At 42.7% G+C, this 19,176-nt stretch overlaps 1 protein-coding gene across 7 annotated transcripts in view; it reads left to right on the forward strand.

Moving 5' to 3' along the window:
* The window catches only part of LOC117153556 (Krueppel-like factor 6), a 276,239-nt gene that overhangs the window by 91,328 nt on the left and 165,735 nt on the right, over positions 1–19,176 (forward strand). The window contains exon 2 of one of the 7 annotated variants that reach the window (XM_076621345.1): positions 17,419–17,477. The exons of 5 other annotated variants lie outside the window; for them this stretch is intronic. The gene's annotated coding sequence lies outside the window, so the exon portion shown is untranslated. Of the gene's footprint in view, positions 1–3,481; positions 3,607–17,418; positions 17,478–19,176 lie in introns of those variants that run through there. One more of the 7 variants, XM_076621349.1, reaches the window with a different exon arrangement.

Raw genomic sequence — 19,176 nt, forward strand, 5'->3', positions numbered from 1 at the left:
GAGCAAAAAATTGCGCGACGCGTTGCGGAACCATCCAATTCTGCCGGTAATTGGACCTCTTTTTTTGCTCCCTTTCTTCTTTCTTAATTCGATCCTAAAGAAATCCTTCGCGTATCGTTGGAATTAAATCGACGCTCGCGAGGTTGTCGAGGGTGAAACAATTTTTAGCGGTCGAATTGGGACGTTGGTAGATTGATTGGGATTACGTTTTGCTCGATTCCTGGCTCTTTTAAATGTCGAGAGTGTCAATTGCTGTTCTTATATTTAGTAGAAAGTGGAAAATCGTAGAAAAATTGTGATTCTACCCTTGTAACATAAATCTAATTTTATGTAGTAAACTCGTAGCTAATAGCACGTATATGTAATTATTAAAATTAAACAGTTAGTATTTAATTTAATAATTAAATAAAATTATAAAAGAAAGTTAAAAGTTAAAATAAGAAAAATCGCTAGATTTCAAACAACTTCAAACGTTGAGATATAAGTTCCGACGCAACAAGATCGCATGTTTGATCGAGAGAGGCGAAAATATAGAGCGTCAGGTTGCACGAGATCTCCGATGTTCTTGTCTTCTTTCTTTGCAATTTCCTCGGGTCGTTGGTATTCTTGGACAAGCCCTGACGGTCGAACGGCGTAAACGATCGACGTTCTTTCCTTGTTGCAGGATCGAGACAAGGGTACAGAACGACGGGTCTGCCGAAAAAATTCACTGTACCGTCGAGTAGATTCCGAATTCTCTTTTCTCTCTTCGACCCTTCTCACTCGTCCCTTCCTTAAGGGCGGAATTAAATCGAGTTTCTGAGCGAGTTCAGATAGCGGCCGGATGAAATATGTAGAACGTAAAGGGCACTTCCTGTATAAGGAGGCAAGAAACCGCGAAAGCCAGACAGCTAAATGGCGCTCGGAACTTGTGGAAAATTTCAGAATCGAAGAACGATATTTCAGCAACTACTCTGGAACTACGTCGGTAGAACTCCAACTACTATTCCGTCGAGAAAATCCTTTTTTCTCTCGTTTAGCCCAAACGAACGATTTTCCTACGACTATTTCGTCGTCATAAAAGTACGACAGAGACGATCAGTGTGTTCGTCCGCTTGTAAGAATTGATTGCGACTTCACGTTGGCAGTATACGTAATGAATCTGGTGTTTTCATCGGCGCGCATAACCTACGCGAACAGATTCCGTTAGCAAGCGCGCGCTGCATGCGACGATATAAATAACGACGGCGTGCGTTTACGAGACGAGTAAATCACTTTGTAGGCCAATTATAGGATTAATATTTATAGCGTCGACGCAACCGGCCCGTCATTGGCCGGAGGTACGCGTAACTGATGAAAAAACATCATGCATCGTGCCTTGCATACGTTCTTCGGATTCGCGCGATACTCCGTAACAAGGTGTTCTTTCATTAGAATTTGCTGATTAAATTCAGTATTGATGATCAACATTAAGTTGATTAATTTGTTCGTGCGTTCATGCGAATATGTATTTATAAGAGTGAGAAAGATCGGGAAAGTACGGATGACTTTACAGAGTACAATAGAAGACGTAAATTCAGTTCGAAATATCTAGGTCATGTTAAACTCAAAGAAATTCTTTTTCCATTTTAAACTTCAGTCCTTTAAACCACTGCTTGCCCAATGCCTAGCAAAATAGCGGGCTTCGCCGTACAGGGGAATCGCGTTTCAGCCGAATTACCATCGTAATCAAAGCGAACGGTAAAAGCTGAGTATCATCAACGAGGTTTTCGTTCCTTCATTTGGGATCAAACGCGATCCTTCGCCTCTCGCGACGTCTCGCAATATGAAAGACGGCAAAAATATATACATGTCACTCACACGTATTCGGCTGAGTGTGTTACATCTGGTCCCTAAATAAATTCCAACCCTGAAAGCGTTTAATGAAGCCCTCGGTCGGTAATAAAACGGAGACGCGAGTCGCGATGCGAACGAAAGACGAAACGACAGAAGAAAAAGGGCTTTGTGCAGTCGCGAATCCTATTATTCCGCGGGGCTTTTCCCAGAAATTACGGCGTTCTCTCGTCTTCCTTTTTCTCGTGACGATGGAACGCGAAGCAGCACGTCGATTCACTCGAAGAACCGTGTGCCTTTCACTGACCTACGCGAGCCTTTACGGCCGACGCGTTCCCAAGAAACGACGTCTGCGTCCATTGCGTAATGTCTTAAATCGTTAGGACGCCGACTAATTGGAGCGTTGGAATTGGAATTGGACTTGAGTACAACATGCCTGCTTTTTGTATCCGAGTATCGAGGAATTTGACACGTTCTTGTATTCCTTCTAGGAATTCCTCAACCATGGAATTGCTCGATAATTGATTTATTCGTCGATCGCCAGGAATACCGGCTTCTTCTTTTCTTACCGTATCTTACCATATTGGTATTTCATATAACGAGTTTGTGTAGTAACGCATTGACTAAAGATATTGAGAAATTTGTTGCAATTGTTTATTAACAGGTACTGCGTTATTATTTTTTGCTGATCGATGGAAACGAACTAGTGGTTCGGGTTATTTAACAAAGCTATCGAGCAAATATTCCACATTCAGGTGGTATTGCGAATCTGTAATTTTACTCTTTCTTCTTTCTTCAATCTTTTTAATAAAATTTCGATAATAAACGAACAACGTGTCTCGAGACTAGTCAAGAAATGTCAAAGTGTTTGCGTTAAAAGGCGCGCGATTATTACCTCCTCGGTCGTCGTTACTGTTTACCATTTTCCTTGTTCCCTTTAACACGATTAATCGTGCTTGTTTCAATGCGATCCGAACAATAAGCCTTTATTAAGCAGACTGGGAGTTAATTAAATCACGTATGCATCGATATCCAGTTTGCTGCAGGGCTGTTCGTTCTATATATAGCGGAAACGATTGGTTTTTACTCTCTGTCGAGTATCAACGTGCGGCATTATGCGTCGTCACGAAAAAATCGTCGAGCGCGTAAAGAGTTAACGCGTGCGCGTTACACGAAACATTAATAAACAATAATTAACGAATCGCGCAGTGGAATTCGTGGAAGCGATTTTGTAACTCGCGACGCAATGACATAACAATGTCGATGTTTTCCGCGCGACGTTTTGAGCGCTCGTAAATTAAAGAGGCAGGAAAGACAGCAAAGCGTCTCGACAAATTGCAAATCATGTTTTCAGGTTGCGCCGCGACCCATTGCACGGTTTCACGCGCAAGAAAACCTCAATAACACGTTTGAAATTTACAAAAGAAACAAATTTACGTTTTCTGGAACAACGTTGTCAGACCTGTCATAACTTCCTTTGGTTTATCGTTGTGTTTTCCATGCGCTGGATACAGCGTAACAGTATTTATTGTCGTAATTTTTCAACTGTCTAATTTATTTCTTTCCTTTCATCAGACACTGTCAGGAATCTGACACTAATTATTAGATCGCGAATTTTTACTGCATTCGACTAACTTTGTTCTTTTTCTGATTTCAGGTAAGAACGCGCCTCTATATCCATTCGAGATTTCTTTGCACGCGTCGTAGAACCAACAGAAGTCACCTGTCACCTTAAGAAGCCTGTTTTCCACAAAAAAGCCGAACACTAAAGAGGTGGAAGATGAACAAGCCAAGGTAAAATTTCCTCGGTGCAATTTTGCATCCGCACAGCTGCAAGTGAAGTCTTAAATCAATTGCTAGCCGAGCTCGCAGGATGAGACGGGGGTGAGATGGGCCTGCAACGGGCGGGAAATGGGCAGGGGTGGGTGTAAGGTTGTAGCAGCGAACTCCATAATTAGTTGGGAACCCGAAGCCGGCGAAGCTCTCGGATTTAATATCTTAACACCCTCCTTAACGCAGCCCGAAATTTCGTGCCACGTCGCTATTGGCAAGCCATGCCAACTAGGCTCGAGTTCTTCGTGGAAACTTCGTCCACCCTCGACGCACCCTGTCCTCCTCACCGCATCGGATCTGTCTGTCTGTCTGTCTGTTTTCAGTCCGTGTCTCCATTCGTGTATCCGCGTTCGTTTCGCGTTGCGGCAGGCGGTTTTCGATTTCGTCGCGGATACCGATGACGAATGAAGAGGGTGAGAGGTCGCCTCAACGAAGTTTCTTGCTTTTCGCGCGAGGCATTTTCGTCGCGACTCTACGCTGGCTGCACGCTAGCGGCGAATTGCTTTTCAGTGAAGCGTCGACCGGTGAAAATGATTAGTCGTGTGAGAGTGGAATTGCAAATGGAGACATGTTTATGATGATTATTGTTGGTTCGGAGAAGAGGAACTTGAAGAAAGTTTGCGTTGGCATGTCGTGATACGGATTGGATATCAGCCAGTGAAATGCAAACGCGTGAATTGGTTCGTTTCTAATAACGTTGAGAAACGAAAGCGAAAAGCGCGAATCGGTAAACTTTGATCTGCTAGGTAAAGGGTTGAGCTTTAAAACGCTTGTTTCCCGTTTCTATAACAAATATAAAAGGGTGCTAATGAGTATTTTTGATCGTTGATAAAATAATATTTTCGCGTTGAACGAGCTCCGTTATACTTCTGTACGTCCTCTCTTTACTTTAACAGTTCCTTTTTTGTTTCGAGTCTGTTGGGTAGCTTGTTAATTTTGAAGGTTTTTTTTCTTCCCTCATAATTGGAACAATTCCGCTATTATCAAGTTTTCGTTCGATTCACTTTTTAGCTTAATTACGGAGAGATTTATTGCTTCAGTGATAATTAGTGGTATGTGTACCTATTCCATCAAATAGAGTTTTGTTCCTATTTGAGTAATTAACGAGTAGAAGTAAGTTTCGAACTGTCGACTCTCGTTGCGAATTTAAAATAACAGCGACCAAGCTACCAAGCTGCGAATATCACAGAACAACTAGAAATATGACCAATAGCCTTAGTTGTAGATACAATAATGAAAACAAGGTAACACGTGCGCGTGGTAGATGCCACCTTGAAATTGCAATTATAAACGCGAAGTATTGCTTAGCGGGTGCAATTGTTGCGGTAGCTGAAACACTAGATTACACAACTTCGTTCTGATAAAACGTTTACCGGTTCACCGGCGCAAGTGATATCCCTTTCTGGAAAATCCCTGTGTGAGCTTTATGCTCAGTGGCGGTGATATTACTGCAGCTAATTGAATATTATAATGCTATCGAATCGCTTCTACCTCTGTAATAAAATCTTTAGCGTTTTCATTTCAGTGAGATAAAAGCATTATGGGTCATATTATTAACTCTGAAAGCTAAGGTCGAGTCATTGATGCTTATGGTCATTCTTTGAAACTAAGGTTTAAAAGTTGTGTTAGCGATAAACAGAGTCATTTTAGGAAGCTGTAGATATCGTGTCGTCAATGATCGCGTTAATAGTAGTAGCGTCATTGGTATTAAATGTTAATCGAAAGTCACATGACGGAGAAGGTTATGAAGGTTTCCCCCTGGAATTTTCAGAATAATCTGACGGATCGAGTATTCGGTCATTACACGACAAATGATCGGACGTATAAAATAAGCCGAATTCAGCTACAGATCAATACGGTAATTTCCGCGTAAAATTATTGCCATGCCGAATATCGTGCTCTTAGGGGATGATGACGTCAGTTATTAGATAACGTCGCCCTTTATCTCAGTAACGGCGCCGTACGGTGTTCGAAGTGTAGTACGAAATATTTTTTTGTCGAAAGTGTGACGAAGAAATTGTAAAAGCCTGAAATGTCTGGCGTTATGATATGGTAATTTTCTGTATATTCTCTTTAAATTGGACAATTAGGTTTGGGTGGCCAATTTCGTTGAACAAGACCACGGAGACTAAAAAAGTAGGATCTATTTCCATAAATTTCTAGGTACATATATAAGAAGGATCGTTTCCTCGACACTTGCCAAGAGAAAGGTTGAACTTTTTGGGTCGCAATGGAGTCCGCGAATGAGATTTATTTAGGTAGTACTATTTATTGTTTTACCCAGAGCCGGAGTTCCCCAAAAATAGACCGACGGAGAGATCCTTCGTAGGATAAGGTCACAAAACCAAACATTTTTCTCGGAGGTTAGGGGCCGTCAAGTAGATGAAACATCTGCAAAAGCAGATGGAGGCCACGTTTTCGTTGGCTCGAAAGATAGAAGATCGAAAAAGAGAAGGAACTTGGTAGCAGATGGCACGTGCTCCCTTCTGTTATCTTATTTTCCCATGCAATTCCAAATCTTCCTTAAATTGCTAAAATCGACCAGACTCCTAACTTATCTGATGTTTAGCCACCCGATGCTAGGTGCTTTCAGAGATGTCTATCGGTCGATACTTTATTTCGCGGCTGCCATTTCCATTCTGCGTTCCTCGTTTTTAGAATCAACCATTCTCCACCGAAACTTCTACCAGAGTCATTTCTAAAATTACAAAGGAGTTTATATATGCAGTCGATCGAATTCGCAAGGGATGGCATGACGAATTTTATTTAAAAATATCGTCGGACACGAGCCACATGCCGCGGCATACCATACCCTTCTAATCACCGAGCAACGAGGTCGAATCCGAGGTCGATATCGCACGGAATTATTTGATGATCGCCGGGATAGATTGGCGAAATTTTTCAATTACGCTCTCTTTTAATTGGCACGGCAAGAATTCGATCTCGTCGAGTTGATACAAGAGAACTGGCGCGCGAGCTCCATGGCACGTAGGAATATCGAATATCACGAAATTTTCGAAGAAAAAAAAAGAAACTTTGCTTCCCCTGTAGCTACACGAATTTCACCCGGTAACGTACTACGCCTCGCACAATCGATTATTCCCGTAGACTTCGACATTTACTTTTTCGCCGTGCAATCACTTCATCTTTACCCTGTTTCTACCTACGTACATGCGAAAATCTTTCAACATTCCGCTTCGACGTTCCTCGATAAATTTGTATATTTCCCATACACGAACAGTCAGAAACATTCTCGTTCTTTTAGTTCAAAATTTTCTCAGTCCTCTCTAGGTATGAAACTTGCACGAACGTAAAGCAATGCTCGAGTACGTTCTGTTCGATTTTTAACCTGCGGCATACTCACCCCTGGATAGAAAACTGTTGTCAGGGAGGATGGATCTCGCTCGACCCTTGGTAGACCGCGAACAGCCACTCTTCCCATCGCGATTGATACTCGGATGGTCCGATGGTCGGTCGACAGTTGTATTTATAGGATTTAATCGATGACACGGTTATCCAGTGGCATCGGCGCGTGACCTGCATATTCCTGTTACAATCCGATTCGACGTTACGATGTTGCCACTTACCGTGGATGACGTGTATTGCAGTCGTCATCCTCGATTACAAAGATAGCCCCTCTGCAAGTAATCCGAGGGAGGATGATGTGGAGACGGAGAAGCACGAGAGGACAGACGCTTGTTAATTCACTCTTGAACGGCTGAGTCTATTTCCGCGATTCGACGAATCAATTATATAAACAAGCTCGTGTGAAAGATCCCGGGAGAAAGCAGATCAACCGTGTCCAGAACAAGAGAAACAAACAACTTTGAGTTTTAATTGAAACTTAAAGGCATCAGGTGCGTGACTGCTTATTTTTAATTGCGGTTATGTCTCGTCGCTAGTCAAAGTCATACGTCGAAGTAAATTACGAGTAAACATGCCTGGTATGAAATTGTCATAGGAATAATGCACCAAAGAATAATCTAGTTTCCTTAAAGGTATCTATGTTCCCTTTTTAACAAATTCATTCACTCTCGAAGCCTTAACTATCGATCTGTGTCAATCACAGTTTGCAAATTATTATCACGTTTCGCGAAACAGCTTACATTCCTCTTCACGCTTTAGACACATACAAGGCCAAACACGTACGATTTGCATTAGAAGGCGATCGAACGCAACGGTGTAAAAGATTTCCAAAGAACCGGTGCAAAAACAAAGCGTCCATAGAATCATTATCCATGATCATCGTCTATTATTACCCTTATTATCATGATAATGAGCAAAATAGCCTCTTAAACGGTTCGCGTATTTTAATTACCATAAATCTTGTTACGCTCTCCATAGTCGCGAGTGCCGCAGCACCTAACACGTACGCGTGTCTCGCTGTTTAGAGTGGCGCTTACTTATTATGCTACGTTCCGCTATAAACATCGTAATCAACGTTAAACCCGACAAAGCGCCGCGATGCAGCACCCCCGTGGCTCGAGTTTCACAGTGGAAAAATTCCTCCGCATGGCGGAAACGATACGTTAACTAAACACTGTAAAATAGTAAAAATAGTCGAAAGATCAAGCCAACTGCTGTCGACAGCCGACTTGCTCGTATTTACCGAACGTTGCACAATGTTGCACAAGTTTGTGTAAAACTTTCACTCTGTCGAATGAAAACTTTATTAATTTACTAATATTAATTAAATAACGATTAATAATAATAGCTTCTTTCAATAAGTGTTCAATTGTCCACAAACGCTCTCGAAACTCATATTTATTTCCAGATACATGACGTGCATAATCCATCCATTTTTCAGAGGAATTATTCCAGTTTGCTGAATTTTGCCTAAATTTATCCTGCAGCTTTTTCTCTCTCGCGAGAAATTCAAAACATTTCTATGATAGCAACGTATTTTAAGCTGGTCGACTAGTCTGTGTCGTTAGTACTGTACGTTACAGGCATACTACACCGATATTACCCGACGACGGAGACAAGACAGCCGAGATATTGTTGCCTATCGATTTTCCGTCTGGCGTCGTTTGACTCAACGTCTTCCTCCGCTTAATTGTGTATAATGCTCGCAACGCGGATGAAACGGGAAAGTAACAGCAGGGGTGGAAGTCGAAAGGGACAAAGATAGCGTGACTGTTCAGAGAAGAATCGAACAGCGAATGTTCTACGGTCGCCTCAATCGGTGAATTATTATCGGGGAGAATGCTGCATACTGTTGACAAAACTAGGACACGGTGGTTTTTAATCCCGAGTTCTTAATCCTAAGATTACAGGTCGGAAAAGAAGATAAGTATTGAATCCTTGTAAGACACGTGGTTTCGACGTGTTTCTCCGATAAGGTTAGGGGTTGATCCAAAAGAGCAAGACAAGAGACAAAAGAATTCGAACCTTGATCTTTTATTCGCGGTGACTTCTATCGATTAACCTTTTCCAATGGATTTAAAAGAGAAATGTGTTTATAGCACGTAAGTCAGCCTGCACCAAATTTATTTACAGCAGCCGCCGATGAATTTACCACGGCACGATCGATTAGTCACATCGATAAATTCTTTTTCTTTTGTCGTCGTTGTTTTTATTATAAAAAGAAGAAAGTTGATTAGAAGATTGTCATTTTTGTCTGCTTCTGTTCGTTAGAAAAAAAGTGTGGTAGAGTCAGGTTGCTTGTGTCGTGTCACGCAAAGGTTCAGACGTGCAGAACTCTTCCAAAGAAGGTTCTGGAAAAAGCTCAAAGGTTTGTTTGCAGCGGTGGCTACGATACGAAAGTTGCAAGGGCGCCATTGGCGAGAACGTGACCCCGCGTTTCCACGAAATTTTTTCACGGTGTAGACGGGGATAGCGGTAGCTCGCATTCCAGATACGTGGATGGGTAGTTCAAGAGAGGAGAGATGCGTGGAACCTGCTACGTGCTTCTCGGGAAGAATATTTTAAACGCTGCATGGAAAGTCGAATCTTGCGCCACGTTGCCTAGTGAGAATAATAGCTGATACTCGACGAGTATTCCTATCATGTTTCCTATATCGTTACGCTACATAGTTGTCTCATAATTGTAGCTTCAAATGAAATTCGACAGAAGTTGTCCTAAGCAAATTCCGACTGTCGAAATGTATGTAGGTTGTGATTCTTTCTTTTTCAGAAAGATAAACTCTGTGAACAATCTACCAACGAGAGTAGTTGCTAAACATAATATACGGCGATAAATCTCAATGAGGTGGAACTCCGTTTGGCTGTACTTTGTTTATACGAATAAGTGAACGTTCAAATACTGTTCGGATATACGAATCCATACGTATGTTTCTATCATCCAAACTATGATTGAGCGTAGTTGTAAGAACTTATTTTCTTATCGTTCTATATACTTATTTACATAATGATTCATTTGTATTCCGAATAAATTACATAATGTATCAGGAAAGGGTCGACTACACGTAACACAAAACGTAATACAATAAAATAATATAGCAGAACGTAGACAAAACGCGCAACCGTAGAACGTTCAAACTCGTTTTTCCAGTGATTAGATCCTATCGTTCAGAAACTAATAAGAATAGATGAAGGATATAACTAGCGAGCCTCTATTATCAGAACCATTCGATCATCGAAATTATCATCTCCCTCTACAAGTTCAGATAAACGAAGTTCTACGGAGTACCATTAAAATTTCCATTCAAACAACAACCCCATCTAATAATCACCCTTCACCATCAACATCAAACAATCTTTCTCACTAACCACACATACACACACATTGCGCCATCGCCTGTATCCCTCTTCACCCTGTACCGTCCAACTGACCCTCGCTCTTCCACTTCCGTCAAAGTCAACGAAGCGCATTGAACTCCCAACAATGTGGGTATCGCGCGCATTTGTTGACGTCCGCGTCGGCGGTTCTCTCGTGCAGCAGTGGGCTTTACGAATGCAACAGCGCGCACGCCGGCGTAGTTGCACGCAGCGTATGCTTTTCGCATGAGAACGCAATCTACTCGCTTATATTTGTCGAAGCGCGCGCGTAAATACGCACACATATATGGATCGTCGTCTAGTTCGCGATCGAGCGGATCGATCATTCGATCGTCGGCAAACACAGCGGCACGGCGCGACGCGGCCGCCGGTTTGCCAGCGAAACTATGCTCCTTTGTCGCGCTTACACGAGGAATCTGGCGATGTTGAAACGATCCATCGCGTAGGTTCTCCGTGTTTTGTATGATCGCGCGTTGGATCGGGGGTGCCGTGTAAGCCACCGTTGAACGACACGCAGGAACGTTTACGAGCAAGAGGAGAATAGAAAAGAGGACTTATAAGGAATTTTTCATAGGAAAAGATCTAAACATGACTAGAAAAAGATATTATTCAACACAGAAGCCAGAAGTTTTCTTAAATTAAGGAGTTGAATACTGAAACACTCCTTTTTGTCTCGTATAATAGGCACGACGTCGATTCCATTGTTTCATTATTTCGAACGCTTCGATCGACAATCTGTCCATAGGACTAATTCAATTTCAATATGATATTATATCCAGGTTAATGACAATAGATATCGAATTTTCAGACCGAATTTTTAGATCGGATGACGTTGAACGGAGCTGCTTCCTTTATGAGCAATTTTTTCGGTAAAAACGCCGATTTTCATTTCCGCCATGAGAACATATGTTTTATTTTTGATATTTACGCGCATGGGCTAGCGTTATCAATCGTACGCTGTATCATTTCCATTTGCATCAGCGCGCTTGAATTCTTTAAACGTTTTACTGCACCTCCGTGCTCGTAACCTCACCCTTTTTGACTTTACCGAAAATTATATGGACGGAGATTCCCTGAAAAACGTGCAACCGCCCTATTTTAAGAAATCATTTACCGTAGCATGGTTTGTAGCAGCTGTCGAGGGTCAGGCAGGGTCCGAGGAAAAAAAACCGCTTAAAAATTCAAGCCGCCTGCGAATACGAAGCGCAAACTAGTCGCGCCCTCGCGAAAAAGTTGCAACCGTCCGCCCTTCGACTCGCTAAATCGAAAACTAAGCGTGCCGACAGCTGCCCCGGAAGGCAAGCTCTCCAACCTGGTTTCCAGGTATCCACTGTTGGCTGGAACGACGTTGGCGAGAGGAAACTCGATAGCGATCACGAGACTCGTAAAACAGAGGGTTTGAGAGCCGACGAGCAGAGACGCGTGGCGCGTGTACGCAGCCACGATCATCCCGCAGACTCTCGTACAGAGTGTAACCGGCCGATTACCTCGATAAATTTCATGAATGGGCCCGCGGCAGTCATTGACTCCACTTGTGTTGCTGACATGAAAGAAACGAAAAAAAGAGCCTCAATAGAAGTGGCCCCCCTGGCTTACCCCTCCAAGCCCTGCTGCAACCCTACCTCCCTTAACGACCGCCTCATTCTTCTCACTGATGTGTACCGCTCCAGTGTCTCTCAAACTCCTTCGGGTTGTAGTTGTTCCAACCCTCGCTAGTTAGATTTAAGTTACCTTTTGTGTTGCGGTATTATTTTAAATTTTTCACTTCATGCGATAAATTATACGAATGGTCCCTCAGAAATTTTATAGTGCTTTCATTGCATTATACAATCGTTGGTTAAATTAAATATTGAAACATTTTTTGAATTTAGGGAGCAAAAATTGAAGGGAGAAATTTTGTGAACGATCTATGGAAATTTGAGTATAAGGAATAAAAATGAGGTACTCTAGATTTATGTAACTTTACCTGAACTGTTGTTAATCACCTACGATCCAGTGATAGCATTCGGAGCTCTAGACTCTTTAGAGTCTAGATTCTTCAAAATCTCCAGCATAGTCTAGAATCTTCAATATTTTTTTGCATTCTTCCTGAACGAAAATAGGAGCAAAAGTCGCGCTGAGAAACTCTGTTGTTCGGTGCGCGTTCATCAAAGAACGACGACGCACTTAGCTGCCATCGCGTACCGTTTCGCGTTACGCCATTGTGAAGGGCCCTTGTCCAACGGCACACTTGCCATTGTCACGAAGAAAAGTCGTCCCGCTCGCTTCGCGTTCGTAAACTGCGTTGTGCAACCTGTACGAGTCGTTCATTTATTTTACCGTCATATGGTCCATTTCGTTTCTTTCAAGGATTTACAAAATTTCGACTTTTGACGAGCGACCTGTTTGGAGGACGAACGTCAACCAGTCGGATGGAGTTACGTCGCTACCGCCTCCGGAGAAACGAAGCAGGAGCCAGCGAGTCGGCGTAGAAATACGGCCGCGCGCGTTCTAGGTTTACGGAAGACCGGTTTCTCTGGTGCTTGAACGTAATCGAGTCGCTCGTCTCGCTTTGCTCACCTTTTATTGCGTCGCACGGTACGCTGTCGCCGTGACGCAGAATTCTAATTCCAGGCAGTGTTTGTTGTCTAGCAAGAATGTTCGCGGTTGAAATAGAGTGCCGCGAGACGCGTGTTCCAGACCCGGGGAATTTAATATTCGTTCGCGGACACCGGTAATTGGGCATTCCAATTAATGGCTTGCCACCAGCGTAATCCTCTTTTTTCCATTCCGTGTCTTTCTCGTCGCGCCTCTTTAGACGCGTGACGCCGATGGGTGCGCGACTCGAATTCCTCGCCTCGTTCATGGCGGTACTTATTAAATTTCGCGAATTTCTTTTTTGTGGAAATTAGATGTGAATCTGACAAACCAGTTTATCTGCAAGCACGATCGATAGTTATATAAAATTGGACACACCTCACCGAATTTAATAATCTTGCGGTATATATATTTGTATATGTATATCTCTGAAACTATATAATTACCGCACGGTCGAACGATCAAATCTTTTTCAGACTTGCAAGGACGAGAAGTATTATATATCCACGGATCAAAAAAACGGACCGCAGGAACGTTTGTTCTCTCTATTGTTGCCGCGTGGAGACGCTTTCTCTCGCTCTCTATTCTTCTTGTAACGAATATTTTTGGCCGCGATTTCATCGCGCTGCGTTTCACCCGGGCATTGAGACCCACCCACTGGCTTTGGCCGCGCAAAGCGTGCCAAGTAGCCACTCGCTTGAATTTTTAATAAATGTCATATTCACGTGTTTTTCTTTCGGTGCCGGAGAAACTGGGTCAGCCGCTGTGCGCTTCGCTTAGAAGTAAATTCGGTGAAATAATAGCGGAAAAGCGCGAGCATGTTTCTGCTCTATCCCTGTTCATCAGCGACTTGACAGAAACTACAGTATACAAGAAACAACGGCCATTCTTGCCCGAAACGATCATCGCGCAAGTATTGTTCGTTTGTATATAAATTGCGATGAAAGGAAACCGATGTATTACAATGAAAATTCTTAATCAGAGTTTCTCAAAACGGCTATATTAATGTCCGTGATGAATGCTGAATTTTCCTGTATCCGGTTATCGTTACTGACTTTTCCGTAGAAATCTTCTCAGAATTTTCTACAGACTTTCTTTCACGTAATCATATCTATGGTTAAGGATATCTGTATCGCTACGCAAACGCTTTTAATGAACAAAAAAGGAACCTTTTTTTTCGAGAGGAGCGAACTTGACCCTTTTCATCTACGACTTAGGTTTTTATCTATAGCCCCGAAAAAAAACTTGGTTTGCGTGACTACTCTGCTATTTAAACTTAACTCTCACGAGTCTCGCCGATGCAAAATTCAATTAACCAACCACACGCGGCCTACGCTACAATAACGTTCCATAAATTTCGCAATTCGCGAACGGATCCGGTCACATCCACGTGGGATGGTTTTTCAACGCTCGCCACCGGTCCGCCGGCAGTTAATTGAAACCTTTCGACGCGGGATCGCGCGATGTTTCACGCTGGTTCGCGACGCCAGGATAAGCGAACCCGGGCATCAGTAATTCATGCCGTAGAAGTTGCGTTATAAGATTAATGAACAAATAGCCCTCCCTGTGGCGAGAAAGCCTCGGATGAGACGCAGCCAAATACGGCGCCCTCGCCCTCCGCTCGCATGAATGATGCAACGCACGCCAGTCCGACGATTTACAATCGAGTCACTATGCAACGCGCGCAACGGGACATCGCTCTGTTTAACATCCTCCTTTTTCTCCTTTCGTTTTGGAGTACAGTGATTTTTTGCGGAGGACCATGCCGATGAAATTCAAAGCGTGATTGCGCGCGAGTAACTTTAATATGCTGGATAATTGGTTTGCCAACTGTTAAGTTTCGTCTTAGTTTCTTCTTTTTCTCCTTCGTTGTTATGTATCTTAGATCTTTGCCAAATACTCCGCCGGTAAAACATAAAATAAAATTGTGCGTAGATAATTTCAATTCATTGGGTAACTGAAGAAGAATCTTTCATTTTAGAGTATTGTTAGCTTCTGTGAAGAATCTTAGCGATTAAATTTAGAACATAATTGCACGTGGATCACTTCTGTACTTTGCATAATTAGAAATTAATGGATTTCATGGAGTAAGTAAGCGGTTAACTGCTTGATTAAAATATCGTGCATTCTAAATAATTATATCGCTCCACGTCTCAATTTTATTTTATACGCTAGCGGAGTTAAAGTTTCGATCCTCCCTTGCTCTCATGACTATCGTTCATTTCCGTTAGTCAGTCGTTAAACGTAAGCCTAAGAACGTTTCTCATTGCATACGACCGTGAACAAGCATAACAACTTCGAAAGCACGCTAGTAATGCGACGCTAATAACACTTGTTTGCGACAAATTGCTTCGCTGTACACACCCGATAGTCCCATTCCTTGGCAGCGACACTCGCGAGATAACTTTTATCAGGCGTTACATTACAACCCGTGTTTACTTATTCCTTTGCATAGAAACACAAACAATATAACATATACGAGTATCATATTTTTAATGCGTTTATCTGATAGGTACATATCGCGTTGTACGTATATATACAGACATGATGTCATTAACTGTAAAATCGGAAAAATCAAATTCGATTTATTTTCTCTCTACTCATTGTCGCCAACTTTCGATCATTCTTATCAATTAATGGTTTGTGGCTATCGTGGTCATTGTCATTGACGCTTATCCTTTTATCGTCATTGTTACGATGTTTCATTGCGGAGACGCGCATCGATTCATCGTTAATTATTTCGACAATCGCCACTAGAACAGACGTATGTGCTTATATACGAAACCGACGCTAACAGCGAGAAAATGGATCGCAAGAATCGTCGCGGAATCTGTTCGCGGTTGTCTATGTATAATCGTTCGCAAACTGTTATCGTTCGTTTTAACTCATTCATAAAAAGTGTGGATTTCGTTCTCACGAATATCCCTCCGTTAGGTAAATACTCTATGTTCTGTGGTTATACAGGAATGCTTCTTTGTATCGCGGAATTTACAGTTGAAAGCAATATTGTTTGGGAAAAAATTCGAGGAAACACGAAATTTATCGAACTACGTTAAATACAGATATCACGAATAAATACCAAAGATTATATCAATAATATAAGATCCATTATTATGTCTCTGTTAATACAAATAATTATTAAATTGCGCTTTAATGTAGGAGAACGAGAGATCGGAACGGTAGCGTTTGTAAATTTTATTCACGGGTCGGAGCTGTCGAGTTCCGGGGATTTGCTCGTCAACCACAGCGTTACAATGAATTCGGGTAATTTGCCGCGTTACAAATTTCCTCGCGCGTGTCAGAGATACGCGCACACGAGTATACGACCGAGAGAGAAGTGGCAGCAGTCCAATTCTCATTGATATTTTCATACGACGGGGAATACGTGCCATAAATAATCGTCCGCTTTCTCGCGAAGCGCCATCGGATTACAACGCGATAATCAGTTTTATCATAATCGTGTAATGCAATTTTTTTAAACTGCTGCGCAAACGTATTTATTTGTGTCTCCTCGTTATTTTCGTTTCGCTCGCGTAAATTACGTACGTGTAAGCGATTATGTTACGAAATTCTTATTTGTACCGAGATTTAATTTTTATTGCTATCAGTTAAGTTTTTGTTGCTGGCCTTCTACGACATACCCTTCCACAGTTTCACGATTCTCGATCGTCGCCATGGCGCTTCTTGTACGACAAATTTCGCAAACTCCCCTTCCCTCACCTTGAGGAGACATCGAAGCTTTCCTTTTGCTCGGCGTTCGCCTCCATGCGAGAATGACTTCATTCATTTCCCATACAGGCGCACGCATTCATTACACATCCGTCCAGCTCACATGCGTTTACCATACAAATAAGGTTAGTTCCAGGAGTTTCTGGTCTTCGTTAGCAGAGTCGCTTGAGTGAAAGAGGGTTCAGTGAAGGGTCGAACGGGGAAGGAGAAGTGGGAATCGTGAAACTTTCGCATTGAACACTACTGGTATTGTTTGCCTGCTGCACTCGAGAACTGAGAACAAGGCGACGTTGTAGGCTTTTGCTCCCGGATCTTTTCTCGGTCGCGAGATAACCCGCGAGGAGTTATACTTCTGGAAAATATCGAAGCGCTCCATCTCCACTCTTTTCTATGACACATCTTTGGGAAACCTTTTGTATCGACTCATTTCGTTTCTCGCTCGTTAATATTTTCCTCGTCATGGAGCCCCATTTTTTATTCACGATTAGTAGGGAATTATAGTTATCGAACGAAACAGAAGATCGATGGAGGAAAGAACAGGTGCTTTTTAGTTTAGAGTTTAGAGACTCGCCTCTGTAATTCTCTTCTCAAGAGCTCGACCCAAAATGAGTTAGTGCCTTGAACTCTAGGGTGTTGTGTTTGTAGAGGTATCAAGCTACTTCTTGATATCCACTTAACCCTACTACGGTTCTTGGATTTGTACGTTCTATCATGCTCTTGTTTCAGAAAGACGAAGCTGTAACATCTAGCCAGAAACTGCTCTTACTTAACGTGAACATCTAAAGGTCATTTAATTTCTTACAATCAAATTTTCTCTAAGCTTAAAAAACTTTTCAGCGATAGAAACACAAAATTGAATAAGAAATTTTACGTAAAGAACACGATAGGCCTGAACCAACTATTAATTGCGATTTTATCTCTCCAATCCATTCATTCTACAACTTTCTACATTAACGAAGCGTTTAATCGTGAACGCTGTTGTTCACCAGTTATATAAACATCGACGTTTGGGATACGCTCGTTATACGTTCCCAGTCGCGATTTCCGTATTATGGTTCAGTCACTCCGATAATTGCCTTTAATTCGCTATGACGATCGACAGCGTGGCACGGAATTGTTTTAACGAAAACCGTTTCGCAGTACGTTATCCCGTCTATCGGTCCGGTAAACGGTCGTTCGACGGAAAGAATGAAATTTCACCATTCCCCTTTGCGTTCGTAATTCGGATTAATTTCACGTCGCTCGGAAAATGTCCGAGAGACCGAGCGCTTTTTAAAGTGAAAAGCCCCGACTTCGACGCGGTTACGTCTCTGTCATTCTGTCTTCGAACATCGGTGCTTCCTCGGTGGTACGAACGTATTTTTTAACATGCCATTTGACTTTTCGACTTTTCGAGAGGGATCTTCCACTTTCGAGCATCGCACGAGTGTTTCGCGGTGAAGCAGTGCAGAAGCAGTCGACTATTGACGCGGGGCAGATCTCGTGGTCCTGGTCGTCAGAACGATCCTCGAGCCTGGATAGAAGACAGATGAATTTCCGGGGAATTTGACGTGTTCGTTTCTTGACTCGCTTTCTTGATGTTGAAGGTCTATTTAGTTAAAAACTTTCTCAACCACGCTGAAACGGATTAAAAATTGAGTCGTTCAGAAGTCACACCGATCAACTCTATGCATCGAAAAATACAAAAAAGTAATAGTTATAAGCATTGTGTTTCTATAATTCATTTCGGAGTTCAGGATTATTCACGTTCGCAAATCGGAAATTTAGAATATTCGAAAGAAAAATTTTCCTATTCTTTTTAGTTGTGTATTTATAGCGATGTCACCGCGATAAGATTTTCTCTTCGCATTACCATCCGCAACCGCATGGCGTTCAATTTCCTTCGTCCAATTTCCACTGGCAATCATAATTCGTCGCGCGACACTGCCATTGATCATTGAATTCCCGTCTTGCCGAGACTAACCGACAAGAACGAGGTGAACACGATGAGAAGAGAATTACGAAGGCAGTCAGGATGTCGCGTGGCCCACTTGCCGTGAAGTGTATCATCCGCAAAACACATTTTTCACGAGAACTTCATAGAGCGGCGGGAGCGGGAAACAAAGCGGAGAGCAGCAACCCTCTTGGTGCATGCACACGTGGACAGGGGCGCGTGCACAAGGGGACGCTTAGACCCGGTCGATTACACGCTTGAGCGAGCCAAGAGACGTTGTCTGACTGTACCAGACGATGTTGCAAATCTCTCGTCGCGTGTCTCCTGTGTTCGTGTGTGCACGTGCATCGGAAAGTGCAGCAGGAGGCACAGATGCGTCGAGATGCACGCCTACGATGCCTGTTGCGTCCTCGTCGCTTCGAGACGGCCCGTTTTACGTTCTCAGAATTTACAATGGAAATTTCGCTCTGGAAAAAGACACTCGTCACATCGGACGCATAATCTATGTATTAGGGCTTCGTTCGCCAGGATACGGACGTTGCTCGATGAAG

Source organism: Bombus vancouverensis, chromosome 1, assembly GCF_051014615.1.
Source record: "Bombus vancouverensis nearcticus chromosome 1, iyBomVanc1_principal, whole genome shotgun sequence".
NCBI lineage: Eukaryota > Metazoa > Arthropoda > Insecta > Hymenoptera > Apidae > Bombus > Bombus vancouverensis.